The sequence below is a fragment of the Osmia lignaria genome, chromosome 4, assembly GCF_051020975.1.
Source record: "Osmia lignaria lignaria isolate PbOS001 chromosome 4, iyOsmLign1, whole genome shotgun sequence".
NCBI lineage: Eukaryota > Metazoa > Arthropoda > Insecta > Hymenoptera > Megachilidae > Osmia > Osmia lignaria.
Window position 1 is genome coordinate 5,344,076 of NC_135035.1, and position 24,393 is coordinate 5,368,468.

At 33.2% G+C, this 24,393-nt stretch overlaps 1 non-coding gene across 1 annotated transcript; it reads right to left on the reverse strand.

The window, feature by feature from the left end:
* Positions 1-19,724: 19,724 nt before the first annotated feature.
* On the reverse strand, positions 19,725-19,845 carry LOC117603601 (5S ribosomal RNA). Its single transcript, XR_004581246.1, has one exon. It is a non-coding gene; the product is annotated as a 5S ribosomal RNA (ribosomal RNA).
* Between the last annotated feature and the right edge of the window lie 4,548 nt (positions 19,846-24,393).

A 24,393-nucleotide genomic window follows, 5' to 3' on the forward strand; every position in this document is an offset into this window, starting at 1 on the left:
ATAAAGTAAAGATTTTAAAATTATTTAAGCTATTTAATATGATGAAAATATCACTTAATATTTAAAAATACGATAAATTTCTAGGAATTACAAGAGGAACAATAAACTCATTTAAGCAAAATGAAGCAGAAGATTCTGTTGAAATGATTTTATTGCTTAATATTATCAGTGCAGCATATCATTCGAGCACTCTAAGTCTGCTTATTATCACGTGTTTTATAGCACGTTTTAAAAACCATTTCCCTACAATCGTTTGTAAACAGTGTAAAGAGTATAAACAAGTTACGTACCACAGAATCTTGAATCTGTTAAATGATAAGACCAAACACAAAATAAGTATGATAAAAGACTATACTTGATTAGTATACACGAAAATCATAACCAAAATGAAAAAGTATATCTCCAATAAGTATTTGAAAAATTGTAGGGTTAAACATTATTTTTATTTTAATTTACTTTTATTTAAATACTTTTCTGCTGTTTTTCTTTGCCTCATTTTAATATAATATTTAACACACTTTTACATAATAGTTAAACTTCTAACCATTGGAGGATCTAGAAGTATTTTGTGGTGGGAAACAGGGACGTGGGGGGGGGGGGGGGGGGGGGGGGGGCGAAATGCGAAAAGGTACAGGGTTGTATTAATACTGCATAACCCTTTTATAAGTGGAATAAATTACGATTTTTGTATACCATTGTGTACCATACATATATAACTTAATTATGATATTGAGTTGAAAGTTCTCAAATTTATCATTATCTAGACCGAACCATTTTTGTTAACTTTAGAACAATAACATACTTCTTTTATAGGTAAACATTGGCGTAACTTGGACTTCCCTCTGAGGTAGACCACGTTCCTTAAAAATTTTGAAATTTTATAATTTTGGAAATTTGCAATTTTAAAATTTTTAACACCTGGAAGTTTGGAATTTAGAAAGTTTAAAATTTTGAAATTCTGAAATTTTCGAGATTTGTAATTTTGAAATTCTGAAATGTAGGAAATATGAAATTTTTGAATACCGGAGTTTTGAAATTCTAGAATTTTGAAATGGTGAAGATCCATATTTAGAGGGAACAGCTAGTTGAGATTTGGGGGGGGGGGGGGGGGGGGGGGGCAACCTCCCTCCTTACCTGATTACACCACATACATCAGTAATAACATGATAACTATTGCAAAATTTTCAATAAAAACGTGACTGTATGATGTTCTACAGTACATATTCTCTAATATGATAAAAATCATAGATAATAATAGTGTTATCATGTGTATGTACCTAAAACATAGAGTTAGTGGTCTTATCAACGACAACACATTACTGTTCTAGATGTACTGTTCTACATCTTGGATAAATTTTACTCAAAATCTTTTCAGACAGCGTATATTTTCAGAAATGCTGTAACCATGTTTGTAGAAATATGAGGTGATCGTTTTACTGAAAAATCTGCGGGACGGTGACAAGGTTCACCCTGAAAGTGCAGATGCATATCGCATCCGCTCGTCCTACCTACGCGGTCACGAGACAACGCACGCCATTCTGAAGGTCCTTTTATTGCTACTTTTAAAGCTCCGTTACGCTGAACGAACGTTTCTGTTCGTCAAAGAACGTCGCTGCGGCTGCCACAACATGAAATCACTCGTAAAAGGGGTCCCACGTGTCGTGTTCGTTGAGGCTGGTGCAATTTTTAAACCGACATGCCCGGCAGCTGTAGCTACGCGCTTCAACTCGTTTAGCGGACTACAGTTCATCGTGGGCTGTTAAATCGCTGTTTTATAGGACCGCTGCTAGGTAGAAGGTGCGGCTACCTTTAGAACCGTTCGAAAATACAAGTGGATTCATATTACCTGTCCTTTGCCAGAGGTCAGGTGCATGAATCCAGGCCCTCCAAATCTCCAAACTCTACTCTTGTGAATTTCATACGGGATTTTAGTTGGTGCGCAGAAATATTTGCAGCGCTGATGTTGCTTTTTATATGCATACTTATAAATTTTGCATGCTGGTTAAGATTTTGTGACGTCATGTTACCCTTAGAATTTTTGTTATCGCTTCTTCAGTGTACCAAGTGAGTGAATTTCTAGTGAATTGACTGAATATTAACTTTTCAAGATTTTTTTTGTAGGTGTTCAGTGGAGGGGGAGAGAGGGTTTTCGTCTCCCCGGACGCCTCCAGTTCGGGCCGAGGACCGCTAGGTGGCATCGCAAGCGGTCGCCCGGCATGCATTCCGAATATTATAGAAGTTCCGAATTGCGGTATGATAAGTGTCTGGAGCAGGGATTGTCTGTTGTCAATCCCACTGACGAGTCTGACAGACGATCCCGAGACGAAACACGTTTTTCTCCTCTGTCCTACATTTTTGACATTTTTTACAGTGACCAGCTACTGACTTACCGTGATCTACTGATGTCATCAGACATACATACTTAACTATATACAATACTTGCTGAATCATCGGAAAGTTAGTCTATTATTTTAATCCATATCAAACAATGAATAAACGTGTTAGGTCAATTCGATTTATTCATTCTGCATAAACAACGATTTATTACTTTATTGATTGTTCATGAGCAACCAATAATTCAACACTATTATTTTTTTCCTTTTTTTTTTTATTCATTATTCAGTACTTTTGCCCAACGAGTCCTATTATACCAACGTGGTGCCAATGCACTTAATCACGACCACGGTTCGAACGCAGAGCATACCCAACACTCTCGCGGTTCAACCCGCACCCTACACGCGCTCTGATTGGCCAGTGTTTTTCGTTAATAATTCAAAAACGAAGCTTCAACCAACATTTTGGTAAAGGAAAAAGTTGTTCAAAATCACCGCAGCAACCCCCCATTTCCAAGGGTTACGAGAGTTCTGGGAAACCCTGTATAGAAAATTTCAAATTTAATTGCGTTTCAGAGTATTACATACCTCATTTCACTCCTTTATTGTATTCGGACGTATTTAATTTGAAACATAATTTCAAGCAAAGATGGGTAAAATTTAGAGAAAAAACATTTCAAATACTACTTAAAATATTAGATATTACAAAATACAAATGAAACAATGTTTTAAATAGAAAGTATTTTAACAAATATTGTAATTTTATTTTTAGAAGAATATGCAGATCCAACTTAAAGAATTAAAGATCATTATGAAATTTTGGAAGATATGACCATAAGATGACCCGAAAGTACAATAAATTATTTATAATAATTTTTAAATATATTTAAATATTCATAGTGTATTAAAAATTAATACTGCTATAATAAAGAAAGTTTATGAAATCTTTTTTACGTAAACGCAAGTTAAATAGGTTCTACAGTTACGTCTCAATTTAAAAGTGGAAAAAACGAATTTTTGTTCAAAATCAAATTTCTCAGCTCTTGAGAGTGATTGAAATAAACAATTCTATAATTTTCTATAACTCTATCTATTTTCTATAATTCTATCATTGTAATAAAAAAAACCATTTTTGAACTCCCACGAATAGTAGTGAAAGTAAATTCATTGACAATGAAACGTGCAGTTAATTTATTATTTTATGTAGCATACTTGTAACACAATACAATGAGGTTTTAATATTTATGTAGGGCATAATAACAATGTTTCATAATTCATATACATGTACATATATATATATAGCCAATATAACAATGTGTAGCAACTGTAATTTGTTGCATGAAATTTAGGTACGAAAGTAAATAATCGAACTTTAAATAATTCAAGACTTCAGTTGCAGATGCATGTAAGTGCTTTCTTTACTTCCTGCATGTTGCTGGCAACAGTGAAAGGTAATTTAAACGCTTGACATTCAATTACATATAAGGTTTCTTTAAACGTTGTTTTATTACAAACAACAGCTATAATTTATAAGTGGAAATTTCTATATGTTCATCGATATTTCTTTTAGATACTCGTACAGTAGACGGTCGTTATATTGTTGTGGAGGAGGATATAGGGTAGGAAGGATATAGTAACAGTAAAAAAAAATTTCATCCAATATTTTTTGACACAATAAATGGAAGGTTTATAATTCAATTCCGGACATCACCAAACATATAAGATCCTTGTGCAAGCTTGGGTGGAACAGGTCATGAAAGAATTACAAAGCTAGCCCTCTTCACGAGTCAATCAAAAACTTCTACGATCTCAATACAGAATTTAACTGGAGACAACAAGTGGCAATAACACGGATCAGATCTGGGCACACCCGATTAACACATACGTACATTTTGAATAATGGAATAATGGTATGCGAATTATGCGACGTGCCATTTTCGATCGATCACATTATCACTAAATGTGATAAATATAACCTAGAAAGGCTGAGACTTAACATTAACCCTTTCGGTACGGAACAGCTGGCCGCGGTTGTACATTCACTGGACAAGAAAGTTTTCCGAGAGAGTGATTACACTGTACGGCAGTGTAAGCCACAAAAGGGGACCTGAACCAACTTTTAAATAAAATATTCAAAACATTTACGATATAAGCAATCATATCAATTTCTTTTCCGTAGCTTGTTTCGTGGATGCCGACTTTAGGCGGCGTTAGTACCCAAAGACCGTTTCGTGGATGCCGACTATAGGTGGCGTTAGTACCCAAAGACCGTTTCGTGGATGCCGACTATAAGCGGCGTTAGTACCCTGAGAACGTTCCGTGGATGCCGACTATAGGCGGCAATACTACCGAAAGGATTAAGGACGATTTGAGGGAAACACTTGTCTCAGTTAAGTACCAGGATACAATAATTACATTCTGCAACAACATTGGAATTCTTAACAGGTTATGATAGACAATTGAAGATAAGTATCGATACGCCACTCACCGAATTAATATATTAGAATTATACTTATTTATATTTATATCTATGTTTATATTATGTTTATATTTATATTATATTATTTACTACTCATTTATGATTATTATGTACCACCAACATTGTAAGCCTGTCGGGCTAAGTCGCTAATGACCCTCGCTGTCGATGAGACTTTAAATTAAAATAAATAATAATAAATGGAAGGATTATAACGTTGCCCCCTGCAAAGTGCGTTTCGGGACTGTGGCCCTCTTTAAACCATCCCTTAATCCGGCGTTGACGTACACCACTTTTTACATTAAATGACTCATTTAACTTTTTTTGATAATCGAAAGAGAAGGAATGAAATTGATAGAAAGATGAAATCGAAAAACGGTACGTGTGTTTATAAGTTGTAAAAGGCTAATGAAAGTATCTATGCACGATGTAGACGAATGATATAGTAACTATGGAATTAATTGATCAACTGGTTTGGCCATTAACCGCAATTTCGATTAGTTACTTTCACAACGTTGACGCTCGTTACCGTTGCAACTGGTAATTACGGTGCCATCGCCACTGCGTGTAACTTTGAAACATGGTTGAGGTCACTCTATGGGCCTGAGAAATGCAAAATTCGAGCTCGACCTCTGATCCAAAGGTAAAAAAACTTGACGCGAACAAGATTCAGCCGTTTTTTCGTTCTTTCAATTTATACCACGCTGAGAACGAATTCTTGTAATCTTGCATGAAGGACTTGACGGTACTTGAAATTGAATTTCAGTACCGAAGTAAAATTTGAAATATTGATAATTATACACAGAAAATACTGAATCTGTTTATTTACGAAGCTCAAAATTTATTATTAGATATATGGAATTTTGAATTCGTTACTTAGGCGTTCCTTGGTGGGTCTTTTTAAAAAAAAAAAAAATAATATAAACGTTATCGATAATATCAAGTGGAAATATGGGGTGCTGCAGTTCCGCAGTGCCTATACGCGAGCCGCCACTGCTGATTGCATAATTTATAAAGAATCCTTCAACGAAAATTGAATGCAATGCATCAAATACAACGGTTAGGCTCACATGAAGTGCATGGATCAAGAAAATATTAATCATTTTACCTGCGATATTTGTAGACGTGCCTACATAAAAGTTGTATTTTATTTTTAAATAATTTTTATTACTTATATTATTTATTACTTAGATCTTAAAATCTACTAACTATAAGTAGCTGGCCGGTACCGTACGACAATTTTTCGTTTACGCAAATTTCAATTATAAAGTTAACTTTTTTATTTCTGCGAATTAGTTATCTTTATGATATAATTTAAGGAAAACGATTTGTCCCCTTTCATTAAGCACCCTTTGTACTACAAATTACTATTTTGAAATTTGATTTTTATCAACATTAGTCCAAGTTATAGTACAAAAATTTAGAGTGATCGGTACTGCACAACTCTCCCCTATCAGATGGAAGAGCTAAAAAAGAACGGCGTAGAAAGTTGAAGATCAAAATCGCGAATACGCGACAGTTGTCGAAATGTTAAAACATGAATAAAGTTACGTTGTTTTGAAACAGATAGGTAAACCATTAATCACAACGTAAACTGTGTCAACAATCTTATCTCACAAGTCATTCTGTTTACAATGTATTGTAAGGTATTTTCAATCATATACTTAGTTCCAGTTCAATGTTTCACAAATATCGGAACTTTCGTAGAAGTCATTCTGCAAAATACAATTATAATACCAGTGAAACGAATAGAGCTCGTCAAATATTAAAACGTACTATAGATATTTAATTACTATATCACTGCTTGATAATGATAGTGGTACAACTCAAAGAATTTCAAATTTACTTTTATGCATACAAGGTTCGCACTATATTTTTATTTTTTTCATCTAGGATGGCATATTTATAGTTCCATCAATTTCTTTATGTAAGGTGGGCCTGTTGAAATTCGCACTTCGCGCCACGAGCGCCACATCGCGTTCCTTTTTTATCCGACTTCGAAAAGGAGGAGGATACTCAATTCGATCAGTATATTTTTTTTTTTTTTTTAGTTATATTAAGTGCGTCCACGAGTTCATATTTTTGTTATACATAATAAATACATGTGGGCGTTGAGTGGAGGGGGCAAGAGAGTGTCGTCTCCCCGGACGCCTTTATTTCGGGCCGGGGACCGCTAGGTGGCGGCGAGAAATTGGTAACAGTGTTCTCGCAAGCGGTCGCCCGGCATGCAGTTTGAATATATAGAAGTTCCGAAGTGCGGCAGATAGGTGTCTGGGGCAGGGGTCGTTTGTTGTCAGCTTCACTGACGAATCTGACAGACGATCCCGAGACGGAAACGCACGCCTTTTTCCGCCGGCATCCTATGTCAGAAGTGGGGGATGAAGTTCCCAAAAAAATCGAAGTTGTAAAGTTTGTCCGTGTGCGTGACCCGAGGACTGTCGGAATGGCTGGAACTGTGTGTGTGGGAGAGTTGAAGACGAGGAGAGAGAGAGAAGGGTGGGTTTCGTCTCCCCGGATGCCTCTTTAGTTCGGACTGGAGACGCTAGGTGGCGGCGAGAGAGAAGGGCGGAGGGGATCGGGGTGAACAAAATGTGTTCTCGCAAGCGGTCGCCCGACATTGCAGTTCGAATACACATAGAAGTTCCGAATTGCGGTACAATAGGGTTGTCTCTGGGGCAGGGATGATCATCTGTTGTCAGCCCCATTGGACGAGTCTGACAGACGATTCCAAGAGTGGAAAACGCCTTTGTCCACACGGCATCTCCTTACAAATACATAGTTTTGAAATTACCATGAAGCTCTTTATCAATGAGATTACCACTAATTGTACGCTTCCCCCACAACAGGCCCTAAAGGAGCTTCAGTTTTGATTTCAACACCATCTCTTTATTTTTATAGATATACAAATCATTATTTGATAAACAAGTAGACCAAAGTTGGAAATTTCTTTTTACACGTATTTTTGAATTTTAAAATGGCGACTGCAAAGATCACATACAGCCTCGAAGAACGTGTGTTATGTCAAGGGGTTCTGTCAAGGATAAAATATGAAGTGAAGATCAGAGACATGGAACACCTCAAAGAAAGAATCACGGAAGTTAGCCAGTTGAAAAATTAAGAAAAAGTCGATTTGTATTCACACGTGTTTTACTCACTTTTTAATGGCCAGTAGAGATAATCTTCGGATCGAATTGTTTGAAACAAAGCTCCGCCACTTATTGTTAGTGGTTACTGAGGGAAAACACTTTGAAAATCTTATTCATTAAATTTTCAACGTTTCTGAATAAAATGCAATTTATTTGAATTGAATATCTTTTGTAGCTTTTTATAATGAGTTTTTCAAAACTAAAGCTAATTTCTTTTGGGCCACCCAGTAGTAATAATAATTAATAAGGTCTGTATTTAGAATTTTCAAATATATAAATTTAAAAAAGCCTCTTCTCTGAAGTTTACATTTTTTGAGTTGTGCCTCTATCATTGCCTAGTAGCGATATAATAAACAGAAAATTATTATTCGTTCAGAAATCTAACGTTTTAGGTGTGTTTTCTGTTACTTTTTAGAAACTTAAGTGAAAGTAGTTATTCCCCTTGATTAATTAAAAGAGTTCAAATGAAATAATTTGAATAACAAAAGTTGATCAAATACTATATCCAGTAAATAAATATTATCTAACACTCGACGTAACTTTCTTTATTTGATACTCGCCGAGTTAGTAATAAATAACAATTTACGAAACAAAAGATATCTTATCTCACGAAATAGGTGTATTTACGCAGTCAATTTATTATCAGATTTATTTCTTATATTAGCACTTGCACTCCCTGAAATCATGACAGAAAACCTACGTACATACTTCCTTTTGATACTACAGTGGAATCCAGTTATTTGAATCACGGTTAATGTTATCATTCAGCTATATCATAATCAATAAATCCTTAAATATTCTATAAAAAATTAGTTGAAAACAATTAGCTTATTATAAAACTTCGACTTTTCTTATCAATTCTGAGAATTACGCTTGGGGACAAAGGATAAAAATTCTTATCAAATTTCCACTAAATGGATCTTTCTTTTAACAGAAGCATTACTTTTCATTTTTTATGAGTATAAGTGCATAACAAGAATTTTTAGAAAATATTTAAATAGGTCTAAATCTCTTTCAGAAGCATACCTTTTATCTTTTTTAAAACATAATATAGAATTGTAGCATATAGGTACATATAAATGAATAATGTATAGTTCAGCGCCGGATTAAGGGAAGGTCTAAAAGGGACTTAAGCCCGGGGCCCGCTTTCCAGAAGGCCCCGTTCTAAGCCTTTCATTTGTAATATTAAAAAATTCCTAGCTTTGAAATCATCTATAGTTATATAAATTTTGGACCTAAATTTTCTTACTGTGAACTTTTTCAATCATTAAATTATTAAAGTACATATCTTTTTATCTCAAGTACCAATTTAAAGAAAAAATCAATTGTGTGCAAAGAAATTAATTTATTCATGCATAAAATGATAAAAATTGTACTCATAGCTGGTTTCTCTAGCAGATGAACGATAGAGCTAAAATTCACATGTTTATTTATAAATTTCTAATATCATTAATGCAATCATACATTATATACCATTTTGCAATACACCTAAACACGCTGTTTCTTTACGTCCAAGCACAAGTTTACTTTTAAACTCAACGACATATTCTTCGCGTATAAAACAAATTTTTATTAAAATTGTTATGAAACAATAAAAGTTTTTTCAATAAAATAAAAATAAATTACATAGATTAAAAATTTAGTTTTTTATAATCATTAATTAATCTACAATCGTTCATCTACTGAGCCCTGTCCATCTAGCGAGTTGCTTATCCCATTTTAATGATAGTAACTTATGTAAGCATTAAAAAATGTATTTATAAGTAGAAGTTCTTCTAAAATGAATCTTATTGCCTCTTTCATTTTGTATTATTTAAACGTATCACAATGATGACATCATTTTAAGGTATTATTCGTGTTTCATCTTTAATAAAGCGACACGTGTAATGATCGTAAAAGTTACTGATATCAACAGAAAAGATTGCTGCCTTGTAATATTTGGATTTAAAATTCTAATTCCGTCTGGTAACACGCTCATCGAGGAAATAGTCTCGTTAATCATTTTTCCGCATAATCATCACAGAATGTTATTTCATAAATACCTCCGCAAAAACCAAGATAGATTCAAATAATTAAATTGATTTGTTTATAAGTTTTCAAGATATAAATTTAAATAAAAATTGTTTATCAATAGTCTCTATTGATATCTCTATTGTTATCAACAGACTATTAGTCTTAATTTTATAGTTTCGTAAAGGTTTATGATGCATATGATTGAATTTAATTTTTAAAATTTTTAATTGTTTTATATGAGAAAGGAATATATATAATTACCACAAAAAGTATTCCAAAGAAAAGAATTTTTGAGAAACCTAAACTTTTGCAATTTTGCGCTGTTTTTTATTATTTATAAAATTATATTTGAAAGTTTTATTTAACGTACACTATAAAGTTACTAATTTTCAATAAATAAAAATGAAACGTAAAATGTTAAACACTGAAATTATGAATACATGATCATAGTTATCAAGGTGTTGATAACTTTGAAAACATTTGAATGTTAATTTTGCTGGTTAATTAATTTTGTTTCTGCTGTTTCAAATATAGAAACACAAAAATTTATATCTTTAATAACTGTTACCACAAAATCCCATAAATGATTTTATTATTTTAATTACGATTAAGCATTTACACATATAATAATTATTGGAATTTCTCTCCTATAGGTATCTCTCATGTTTCATTATTATGACAACTGTATATATGTTTTTCATCTCTCACATCTTTTTGCACAAATCAGAAAAAATACATACACGTAATGACATAATTGTTTCGTAATTAAATAAATACATTAAAAAAATAATCATGGTTGCTTCAACGTAAATCAGTATGTATAACAGTTGTATAAAGTATAAATTACATCAAGTTTCCAAATTTAAAAAATTGAAGAATAATAAATATTAAATTATCAAATAAGGATACTTAATATCATATATTTTTATTTTTATCCTTAGCATACGTGTTAAATATTTCAGTATCTAATGTTTTTCATTATATACTATATTATATAACATTAATAACAATTAGAGTTAACACTAGAACTACCAAACCAATCAAAATGATTGGCTTAAGTTCCTTACTTTAAATTATAAATTTTGACGAGGTATTTTTGTTTAAATGTATGTTGGCTATTTTCGAGATAAAGAATGGGTGTACATATATAATAAATTATGTTTCTCTCTAATTTCATTTTCTACATTATTTTCAAATTGAAAGTAAGTGTGCATCAAACATTGGTAGCTCCAGTGATAATAACTGGATAATTAATTTTTTGGAATAATTATTTTGTTTATTTAATATTAACCTAATCATTAAAAATAATGTATGTTTTATTGTATATTTTGTTTAAAGTTCGATGAATATTTTCTTTCTACGAAAAAATCGCTTTCTCTAGTTTCACAATACTCGAATGCTAATCACCTTTCAAATATACAACCATTCACACCTGCGACGTATTCAATATATTTTTAAACTTTTACATCATTCATCGCGCAGGTGAAAGAACTAATTGAATCGCGCAAGTGTAGGTGTGTACAGGTGTACGCATTAATTCAGTTGAAATATGAGAAAATAAAGCGTGACAACTCTTAAAACCAAAAATTCATGTTTCAAAAAAGAAAATGGTTCTTTTTTAGAAAACTGAAGTTTTTGTTAGAGAGCTTTCGAAAAGATTTTTGAATAGAATTTTATATTAATCCTTTGAAAACGATAAACCCACATGTGGATCTAAAGAAAATCATTATATGTGTTAACTTGAAGTTCATAAATAAAAGGTTATTCATAAAATAAGTTTTAATAATATTTCTACTATTCAAATATTTTCCACAACTTAAACTAGGTTCCCAGGAACGTTTACCGAGGAAACTTTGAAACATTGTATAATAATTGCGGCAAAATCGATATTTATTATCAAAGATTTTGGTTTCCTTAATTAAAATTTAACCAGTCACATTATTTCTTGGGTAGGCTGTGAATTACACAGATGGATCGATTAAAAAATTAATCAATTAACATCCAACATTGTTAGTTAATCTCTTATAGGTTGCCGATAAGTAGGTATATTCCTCACTTGATGTTTTGGTCTATAATCTTTTTTTACTAGGTAAGATTATTAATTCATAGATATTATAGTAAACAATTATATATAATTATATGTGCATTTGTGTATATTAACATTCGCATAATTAGGTAAGGGCCAAGGTGGTCTTGGTCCTCCTAAAAATGTGGATTGATCCTTTCATCATTATATAATTCTAACATTTTAAGATTCAAAAATTCAAAAATTTGTTAATTTAGAAATTTTTGAATTAAAAAATTTTCAAATCCTCTAATTCGTGTTTTAAAATTCCAGAATTCTAAAATTGCCAAATTTTCAAACTCTCAAATTTTAATGTTCTATGATTCTAAATTTCCTAAATTCTAATGTTCTAAAAATCTAAAATTCCTAAATTTTCAAATTACCAAATTTCCAAATTTTATGACGTGGGTTGCAGGTACTCCTCAGCATTCCAAAATTCCATAGTTCCCTAATTCCAAAATTTTAGAATTCCAAAACTTAACATATAAAAAGTTACAGATTTCAAAAGTTTCGAAATTTAAAAATTTCCAAAGCACCTATGTCGCTCCAGAAAAAGTATTAATTACATCAATGAACGCTAAAAAGGAATATAAAACTAAAATAATTTTCTCTAGATCGAGAATAAAGAACGCAAGTACCAAAACATCTCTTTGTGTCTCGTTTAATATCCTCTATTCTTTTCTGTTAATTTGTATGCGCCAAAAGCAAGGTTTATATCTGACGGGTTCTTGGCCGGTCAATGAAAGCTGCGGTCTAAACGGGAGGCGTAGTATTTTCAGCACAATGCCGTGCTCCTGATTCAACCGTACTTTCCGGTAACACATCGGGACTAACTTAATTCTACAATTGCGTGGTTGATTTATTTCGGGACTCTTTGTGAAACCGTACAGCGAACACGATGGTGCGACATTCAAACGCCACGGTATAATAATTAAAGAGTTACACTGAAATTATCAGCATATGTTTCATCATTAATACTTTTATTGATACTGGCAACATTGGATGCATTATGAATAGTTTATAGATATCTACAGTACTGAGCACGGTAAGTTTTCCTGAAGAAAACGGCGCGAATTTTCAAAATCCTAATTTTCAAGATATTAATATCAAGATTAACTTAGAAAAAATAAATATAAAAATTATTAATTTTAAATATTATAAAATTTACTACGTAATTAAAATAATAATAATAATAAAATAGATGTTGAATAAAACTTTCCCAAATCAATCATATTTACACATGAGCAGTAGGATCTTTTTTCCTTGCAACGTCATTTTCCCTGGGGAAACCTACTATGATCGACACTGTACATTCATAGACAGTGTTTTACGTCAATCGTGCTTAATCCTTTTGCTACGGTGTACTTTAACCCAAAATTGCCCATTGTATGTTAAATTTTCCTTCTTTAAAATTTTGCACTTTCCAAAGTAATAGAATATATCGAATAAAAAAATAAAAAATATTGATTTTTAATTTATGCAAGCCATAACTATCATTTTCCTAATATCTTGTACGCTAAATTCAATTTTAAAGTGAATTAAATTTATTTCAATCCATCACACCACCAGGTATTTGGATGAGAAGTTTATACTAAAAACTTTCAGTTTGTCAAAAATTTCAAATTTTATAAATTTTATATTCTATGCAACAGCGTTCACTGATTTAAGTGTAAAAGGCACACTTGAACTATAAAAGATATGTAGATACATAATCTGGATTTAAATAAATATTAATTCTGAATATCATAAACTAGAACCAGTGGCTCAACTATGATTGTCCAATAAAGGGGTGATAAAATTGGTTGAATTGCAGTTTCCCGGGTAATTGATCTCGACTATTTCATCGGATAAATCAAGGTCGGAGAAGACGATAGGAAGTGTCCCGAGGTCGATATCACGTGGCGTTACAAAGTTATGGCCATTTTAAAAAATCACAAATTTTCAAAAATGTTCCGATAATTTCGAATCAAAAAATAACCTAACCTAACCTAACTCAACCCAACTTATCAGCTAGAATAGTTAGCTTTTGAATTAGCTTAGCTTAGTTCTCGTTAGGTTAGGTTAGGGTTAGGTTAGGTTGGGTTATTTTTTGGATTCGAAATGATCAGAAAATTTTTGGAAAATTGTGATTTTTTAAAATGGCCATAACTTTGTAACGCCACGTGATATCGACCTCGGGACACTTCCTATCGTCTTCTACGACCTTGATTTATCCGATAAAATAGTCGAGATCAATTACCCGGGAAACTGCAATCTAACCATAAAATTAATTTTTTCATATCTGATAGAGATTACACTGCAAATTAAAATTAATGAAACAGAGCTAACACAATATTGCAGGTAAGCAACAGTTTTTTCAATGAAAAATTTGTTTTACACAAAAAGAAAACAGAAAGGTTTTTTTATTTCATAATAAGAGAGTCAACTGACCCTTTTGACTGGAACGAATCACAGTTTCGTTTCTCACAATGGTCGAGACACGTGTTCGTCTGACATTGAAAGTAACTCTCTCGACGTAGGTTGTCGCATTGTAACATTAGCTGATCTACCAGCTATTCAAGACGATAGATTCTCGCCATCAATTAACTCGGCTACGTTTTCAGGTCGAAAAATCGCTTGAATGAAATGAAAAAGGGGTTACGGATGAGTCAAGCGTCGAAGAATGGCAGCGACCGTAGGAGTTCATTGCATCTGGAATCAACATGCCAAGGACTTCATTCTGTTAGAGAGGTACGCATAAATCGCGCCTCTGTCTACGCATTCGCTAGTAAACAAGGTGTCGCATATGTAATCCGGGTACAACGTACGAACCGTGCTGCCACGCTGAGGTTCTTCTTGCTTTCCGCGGTTTTTACGTTTTCACCTTCGCTAAGACGAACGTGGCGCGGTGCATTGAACGCTAAAGGTCAACAAGGCGAATTTTTATTTGAATTTTTTCGGCTGAACAAGGTTTACCGTCGCTATCTACCAGTTTAAAACGAAACACAAGGTGTTCCGTAAATTTATGCGAAGCCTTTCGAAACATAAATGTACACATTCAAATAAATAAAAGATATTGTATAAACATTAAATTATGGAGAATTAGTTGGTTCAGTAGAGAGGACAAGGTGATTCGCCATTTGAATGGAAGACATGTTAAACTTGATAATGCAATTACTGAAAGGTACACTCTTGGTAAAAAATTATACAACACGTATCGTTTTGGTCATTTTTAATTATACGAATTATACAAATGCAAATTGTTTAAACCCGTTTTATTGAAACTTTAGATATCCGTGTATTTTTTTTTTAATTTTTATCGTTGCCAAGTGTCCTCTTGCTATAATATTAGATGTACTAATTAATTCGGTGCCTTGTCTTTATTTTAATTACAGATTTATTTTTAAAAAGCCATAGTAATTGCAATTATTAAAATAATCATTATCGATATCATATTTTTGCGCCACTTTTCAAGTTCACAGAAGCGCGGGAATATATTCAAATTCAAAACAGTACTAATTAAGAAAGCGTAATGCTCAATGCACTGAACTCGAACCCTAATAATTTGAAACCTCTATGACATGCAAATTTTCTTTATTTTCTTGCACTTCGCTGTAAAACCTTTACGATTCAAAATAAAATTTTCGTGCTATTTGTTAACTCGAATTATTTGTTTCATGTTTAATATGTATATTACCTTTATATTATCTCTGACCTCTACAAGTCCAATGTTACATGATTTACAATACACTAAAATAGTAACACGAAACAAAATTATAACTTCTTTTAATATTAAAGAGTAATATTTTGAGTATAAAGTTTGTCTAATATTTTCATTTATATACAGTCCTCTGTATCCTCGGACTCGGTATCTGCGGTTTCAGTTACCCACAGATTTCTGTGATGTTCTCCTGGTGTTATAGAATCTAATGTTCTTTATTGTCACTTTATTTAAAGTTGGTAATGTTTTATGCTAAAACTGAATTGATAAATTGAACTTTAAAATAGCTTAATTCCTTAATCCAGCTTCCACGTACTTATGCAAATTACACATGTATGACATTATACATACGGAGTGATCCAAAAGGATCTCTTTATTTTTATAGATATTCAAATCAATATTTGATAAACAAGTAGACCAAAGTTGGAAATTTTTGTACACGTGTTCTTCAGTTTTAAAATAGCGACTGCAAAGATCACATACAACGAATGATTTCATTCTCTGGAATTATGTTAAGGATAAAGTGTACGAAGTGATGATCAGAGACATGGAACACCTCAAAGAAAGAATCACTGAAGTTACCAGTAGAAAAATTGAGAAAAAGTCGATTTATATTTACACATGTTTTGCTCATCTTTTAATGGTCATTAGAGATAATGTTGTCTTTGGATCGAATAATTTGATACAAAGTTTCGCCACTTAGTGGTCACTGAGGGAAAACACTTTGCAAATGTCATTCATTAAATTTTCAACGTTTCTGAATAAAATGCAATTTATTTGAATTGAATATCTCTTGTAGTTTTTTTATAATGAATTTTTTAAAACTAAAGCTCCTTTAGGGCCACCCTGTAAGTACTTCGTTTGGTATCATCTGCAATTTCACGTAACTGCGGTAGATCCTGGAATGGAATACCACGGATACGAGGAATAGATTGTATTTTAATTACGTTATGTATTTTTTAGTAGAAAATATATTTACGCTAAAGGCCATTCGACTTCGGATTACTACCGGTTTTTATCCTAAGATGTAGGTTTTCACATTAACTTTCCTACGTTGTAAGTGTAAATTAACAAAACTATCGTACCTGAAACAATTATAACTGTAGTACAAAAACGCTCTAAAGAAAAATATCGTAACGCTATAATATTTTTTGGGGTAAGTAGACGTAAGAAGAAGTAGGTTAATCCCCTAGAATAGGAATTACATTAGACTGATTGCCATAAGTACTGTCCACCGATCACAAGAAGTCTCATGAAAATAACGCAATCTAATTGGTCGCATCCCACCTCAGCTCACACGTACTTTCGGTCGTGACGTATGATTGGTCCCAGCATTCACATCTACTAATTAGGCACGTGTAAAACTAAGAGGTCTGTCTCTTGCCCCTGTGCCATCCCGCGGAACTTCTTGTGATCGGTAGACAGCAGGGGTCGGAAACTCCCACTGATTTTTTTAGCTTTTCAGTTTTAGTTCCCTGATGACGGACAGTACGTAGATAGCGCTACTATGACGACAATCAGCGCCACCTACATTGGCGTTGATTGGCGTCATTTGGCGTGGTTTGTCGTCATAGCGTCATAGCGTCCGTTTTGGTGGAGTCCAAATAATTAATAATTATTAATTTATTATCATATCCCTACAGGTGGCTGCTTTAAATCACAGATTTATGATTTAAAGATAAGAAATCAGCTAAATCATAAATCTCTGATTTTTAGCAGTCACTTTATGACTATCCAAAATTTCGTATTCTATATATATACATATATATATCAGTCTGACAAGTACTATATATATCAGAGACATATATAGTATACTTATATATACATATATATATGTCTACTTTTAGTACACTCATGACGGATGGTTAGTAGATGGCGCTACAGTCAATGCTAGACTTTTTGTAGAGGGGAGTTTCCGATCCCTGATAGACAGTACAAAATATGTAGACAGGGTGTCACGCAAACGCCTCAATAACCGAAGAGGGATGAGTGCCAAGGTGATTCTAAACAACTTTTTCCTTTGCCAAAATGTTGATTAAGGCTTCGTTTTCGAGTTATTAACAGAAAACACTAGCCAATCAGAGCGCGCCTTTAGCGCTGGCCGAACCACGAGAGTGTTGGGTTAGTTCTACATTCAAGCCGTGGTCGTGATCAAATGCATCAGCATGATTGTTCGTGAGCAACCAATAATTCGATACTATTATTCTTTCCTTTTTTTCATTCATTATTCCATACAACTTTTGCCCAACGAATCCTACTATACCGATGTGGTGCTGATGCAATTGATCACGACCACGGCTTGAACGCAGAACAAACCCAACACTCTCGTGGTTTGGCCCGCGCTAAAGGCGCGTTCTGATTGGCCAGTGTTTTTTGTTAATAATTCGAAAACGAAGCTTTAATCAACATTTTGGCAAAGGAAAAAGTTGTTTAGAATCACCTTGAGAATCATCCCTCTTCGGTTATTGAGGCAGTTGCGTGACAACCTGTATAGTGCAATGGAACGTTTTATGTGCTTGTAGCTTCAAGTGTTAATGTAAATAGTATTTTGAATTGAAAATTGGTTCTCGTCCGATCATCGAAGTCAAGCTTATAATTAGTTCTCGGCGCAGGTAGTACCTGAATGCATGACCGCTTGGGAACTCCTCGAGCTGTAAGCTTCCCTTTTTTTTGGGTTACAAAATATGAAAATTCGGTTACCTTTTATTTATAAGTATTGGCGGCAAATATAGGAGGTGCAGCATCACATAGGACCCCTTGAGGGTCAAAATGTACCAATGAACTAATGGTATAAAACGATAGGAAATAGGATTCTTTTACAAAAACTTTAATTTAACCTAACCTAACCTAAATATAATTAATCTACTATATTACCAGCATTATGATCATCTCCGTTCCTCTCCTTTTCATTCCTTCTTCCCTTACATAGATTTAGACACTTATTATAACTACTCTCTCCCTTCTCCTCCTCGCCATCGTTCCTCCATTCATTCAGTCAATCATCATCATCATCATGGTCATCACCCTTTTGACCACTTTCTCGGCATATGCGACCCCATGTTCTGTGAAACTCTTTATTCCTTATGATCTGCCCTGTCGAATGACATGACTAATATTTAGCGCTAATATAAGTAATACACGGCCGAAAATTCTATTCAAAAAATTCTTTCTTGCTTAATTTTGGATATTTTATCAACGCCCAGCCCAAACCCCTGAACCTAGAAACATGAAATTCGGGTAGTGTATTCCTCTCATGACGTAAGCACCCACTAAGAAGGGATTTTTAGAAATTCATCTCTTAAGGGTATACAAAGGGTTAAAATCTATTTACACGGATTCGTCAATATTTCTTAGGGCCAATGAGATATCGACTTGGTTTTTGCTTAAGAAGGTCGCCTATACAAATGATTAAAAACATAATTCAGGATTTTCGCAATCTGATTGGTCGCATCCCACCTCAGCTCACACGTACTTTCGGTCGTGACGTATGATTGGATTCGTGAATTCAGAACCTCTAAGGCGCAAATCTAGATTCAGGGGTGAAGGTAATTGTTTAGATTACGGACGGCACCTCCGATTTCGATGATTTATAAATATGTTGTAGAAATTAACATTTTGAAGAACTTTTTCTTATATATATATAACCGCCGCTCGGCCTTAGTGTTTGAGATATTTTCGAAAAACTGTCGAAACTATCGCATTGAATTCTGCCTATCCGTGTGCGATTGTGACAACGTATGCGTTAGTATGGGATCGCCGCTTTTCTACTGTTTCTACAAACTGCAATACTTTTCTGAAATATTAGAGATTGATCACCAGAAATAATACATCAATTTATTACTTCAAATTCTCCAAGTTTTTATTGATGACGCGACGGGGATGCTAGTCAAACTATATTCAAAGAATTGTGTAATTAAAATATTTAAAATTAAATGGAAGAGAGTTTTATCCAATACGGCTATCAAATTTTTGTTAATTCAAGAAAAAAAAGAACTAACAGCACGCGGAGTTCCCAAGCGGTCACCCATCCAAGTACTATCCGCGCCGAACTTGGCTTGACTTCGGTGATCGGACGAGAACCGGTAGTGGTCCCAAGTCGTATGGCCGTTAGTTGAAAGTTAGGAGTTTAATAGAGGAGAAAACTGTTAAAGACCGAAGAAATGAAGAAATATACAATGTATTGTAATTAAAAAAATAATTAGTTGTTCATATTCGTGGTATTTCATATTCCATTGCATAATTTACTGCGATTGCGTTGAAATGTGGTTAATAGAGCTGTATTTCCGAAAACCTATCAAATGTGATTCGACTGAAATTTTTACAAATATCTGCATTTTACATTAAAAAAATGTTTGGGAGAAGGATTTTTGGCAACATTCAACGTGTTAACTGACATAATCTTCAATATGTCTCTCAAACGTGAAAAGTCCAGATTTCGTTCTGACTGAAAAAAAATTGAATTGTATAAGTTGATATTGTAGTGTCGATAATTTAAAATGTTTTTAACCGACTTCGAAAAAGGAGAAGATTACTCAATTCGATCAGTATATGTTTTTTTTCTGTGTGTGTTCATCGATTACTCCGAGATGGTTGGACCAATCGGAACGAAACCTTTTGCATTTTGTAGGGTATGTCTTCCGATTGGTCCTATTGAAAAAAAATTTTTCATTTTTTCATTACTATTGCAAAATACAGGAAGTTTTTAATGTCAAGATTGGACGATTTCAATGACCTTTTAATATGTTGTCGGGGACATGATTCTGAACAACTTTTTCATTATGCATAATTAACGGAAAGTTTTAGTTTCCGAGATATTCGTGAAAAACTATTGTTAACAGCATTGAACATATCCATTACAGATTAACTACATTTACATCAAAAGTGTTGCCAACTTCTAATACAATCGTTACAGTTACAAATGGTGTCAGCCGTACCTATAACGTTCCGCATTTTTTCTTACGACTTATTAATTACCAAATTTGCTATACCGCAATCAAATCGTTATTGGCAGCATTGTATATTTGGGTATTTTTATTAATTTTGCGCCGCCTCCGAAAAGGTTGAAATGTATTTAGTATACTATTTAACGAGTACATAAATAGATTTAATTAATAGCTGTTGGGTATTTGTATAAATTAGAAATTATTTCATACTTTTTAGTGCATTTCAAAGTCGGTTGTATTTTTTGTTAAAAATTATTTTTTGTGCGCTATATTCCTTCATTTGTTGTCAATAACGTGTTAACTTATGAGGTCACCATAAAAACCGACACTTGCAATAGATGAGTACTAATCCTTGCAATGAGATGTTACGTGCCAGAAATAGATGTTAATGAAAATAAAAATACATTAATGCAATACATAATGTCCTATTAGTTTAAAGTATTTTACATAATAATTAATTAATAAATACATAAAAATAAGGCTGGAACAACATTTTATTAACCCTCAAATTAAATATTGTTATAAAAATCACCAAAATCATCCTAACTTTCAGATGCATTTTTTAGGGATTATGTGGATTAACATTGTATTGCAGAATAGTATTGTTATTATAGCAATTTCTGTATATATTATTCGCTAAAGGTGGACGATGATTCGCCGTGTATTTTTACCTAAAATCACGGTATGACTTGTGAAACGTTAACTTGTTTGTATGAAGTAATGTAAATATTTTTTATTACTGTCCGCGTGACGTGTCGTAAATTGCCTGTCTTTTTTTCTTTTGCAATTAGCCAGTGTTGACTTGTGTAAACGAAATCGATGACTTTTGTTAAAACAATAATACAGCATAATTAGACAATATTGAAAATGTAAATTATAATACAGTAACTTGAAGAACGTATTGTCTACTTATTACATATTATGAAATCTTCACGAACCGCTTTATCTTTTATCATTTACATATAACCTCTTTTTGGTTTGAAGCATTCTTTTAAGATAAAAAAACGTTTTTTTTAGAGAAAAAGATACTTTTTAAAAAATTGTGGGAGAAAGTTAGTATCTTAAGCCGGGTATCCACTTGTATCAAACGCCCGTATCGTATCACCGTTGCGTATTCATTTGAAGAGGCAATGGTTGCATCGTTGCATCGTTGCATGTCACATCGTACTACGGCTCGGTCAATATTTCTTCGTTTTTTGAAAGAAACGGTTCGGCAATAGGACTGGGCCACTACAGGCGAGGAGTTTCGGTTTGCTGCGTGCTGTTCCTTTGATACGGAAATACGCAACGGGCCCAACCGATTTTGTCGGTTCTTTGCTGTTGCATCGAAGGAAAGGTTCATACGTTTGCATTTGACATAGCGTTTCGTACCGTCACTTAGCTTTCAAGTTCAATAAATTAAGATTTCAATTTATTTGAAATCTTGCGGTATTATTGGACTCATTTCAAAATCGATGAAATTATTTATTAATTTAATCTAATTTAATTTAGACAAATTTTATCGTCTAAATATATTTAAATATATCAATTATCTTCGATTCTACGCTGTACGTAAAAGAGCAATGTTAACAATCACCTCTGTTATTATTGAAAAAGGACAATTTTCCAGAGATTTTTCCGTTGCCGAGTATCGAAAATTTGCCCGTTGGTCTGTGATACGGAGGTAAGCAACGGGCTGATCCGAAAATTGTCGGTTTCCTGCCGTTCAAAGGAAAGGTTTGGGGACCGTTTGGAGCGTAAAAACAACATATGGTGAAAACCCTGGTGAATACCCGAAACGCTTTGTCAAGTAGAAAATTGTTGGTAATTTCTATGCGAGCAAATACGCATTTGTTGTTCTTTTCAAGAAAACTTCAGAATATTAAGTACACGTTATTTTCAAAAACATTCTATTTGGCGGCACCAGAGAGATTATTTCCATTGCATCTGCAAGTTAAAGGAGTAATTTTGGGAATCGGTTTATAACTTAGGGAAATAAAATACGGAAAAAATATGTTATTATACCATGGATTCCAGTTCACTTAATCCATTTATTATTCGAAGAGGTCCTTTACCCATTGTCCATTACCTTTGTTGCTTTCATCGCACTGGTACTAACCGTGTACCATGCAAGTTCGGTACTTCCACGCAGACTAGGAGGTACCCTCGCGTTTGCGAAAGACACCCAATCAGAAAAATTTCAAATTGACCGTATACGACGAATTTTAACCGGAAGTGGAAGTTTGTACACTGAACCCCCCCGCGATTAGCCCACGTCAGTACTAAGCGACGGACCTCTACAATAACGAAACAGCACGTAGCAAACTGAAACTCCTCGCCTGTAGTTGCCCAGTCCTATTGCCAAACCGTTTCTTTCAAGAAACGAAGAAATATTGGCCGAGCCGTAGCACGCTGTGATGCACAGCGATGCAATGCGTGCCTCTTCAAAACGATACGCAACGGTGATACGATACGGGTGTTTGATACAAATGGATACGTAAGTAGATTATGACTTTTATAGGCTACCATACTATATCGTCTATTATTATTTATCTTTTAATTACTTCTTCAATTTTTATTTTATCTGTATTGGTGTAACTAGATAAGGTTCAGAGTACCCGTTATGTGAACCAGTTTCTGCATGATTCAAAAACGTTAAGATTCTATCATCTCACAATTTCAAAATCCTAGAATTTCCGAATTCTAAACTCCAAAATTCTAAAACTTCGAACTTTTATATTTCGAAAATTCCGGAATTCTACTGTTTCAAAATTTGTACATTTCAATATTCTAATATTCAAAAATTTCAGAATACCAAAACTCCAGAGTTGCAAAATTCAAAAATTTCAGATTTTCTGACTTCGAGAATTCCAAAATTACAGATCTTAAAAATTTCAAGGTAACAAATTTTCAAAATGACAAAATTTCAAAATTACTAAAGAACTTAAGCCTAACTCAGGAAGACATTTGACAATGAGTTACGCCGATGCATAATAACTAAAAATATGGTTATTGATTTATCTGACTTAACTTAATGAATGTTGAAATCAACCACATTTGCCAATAGATTTAAGCAAAAATGTTTAATTTTCCGTAACAAAATTTTTGTTTGGAATTTATTAGAAGTAATTACTAATTATAATTAAAATCCAAAAAATCCAAAATTCAAAAAAGTCAAATTTGATTGTTTAATTGTTATGTTATTTTTATTGAATTTATCGTTACAAAAAAAATTATCAAAAAATTATTTCATTTGACATAATAATAATTTAATTTGGTTTTTATTGTAATTAATTTACAACTGCAGCTCTTCAGAAACAGTCTGTTATCAATATTCTTATCATCTCTCTGTGTGTCTTATCGCGCATTTTTTAATACGGTAAGTCTCATTATCTCGTTATTATGTCGCGAACAGAGCGAGTGAAAGAAAGACGATATCACTCGTCTTTTTACTGCCATACTCATTCTACTCCTGTTAGCTTACTATTGTCATTGTAATTAACGGGAACACGATCTTAGACCCGGATGATAAGACACCTTTATCACAAACGGAAACGTATCCGTTTGCTTTCCTCGTACTCAACGTATATCGTCTAACATTATGGTTATATTCATTCAGAAAAAATCAATATAAAATAACAATTTTAGCACATGACGTCAAGGACATTATCTAAATACTAAACTTAAAGATAAAAAAGAAGTATACGACACTAACTGTTGAATAATTATTCATGTAAA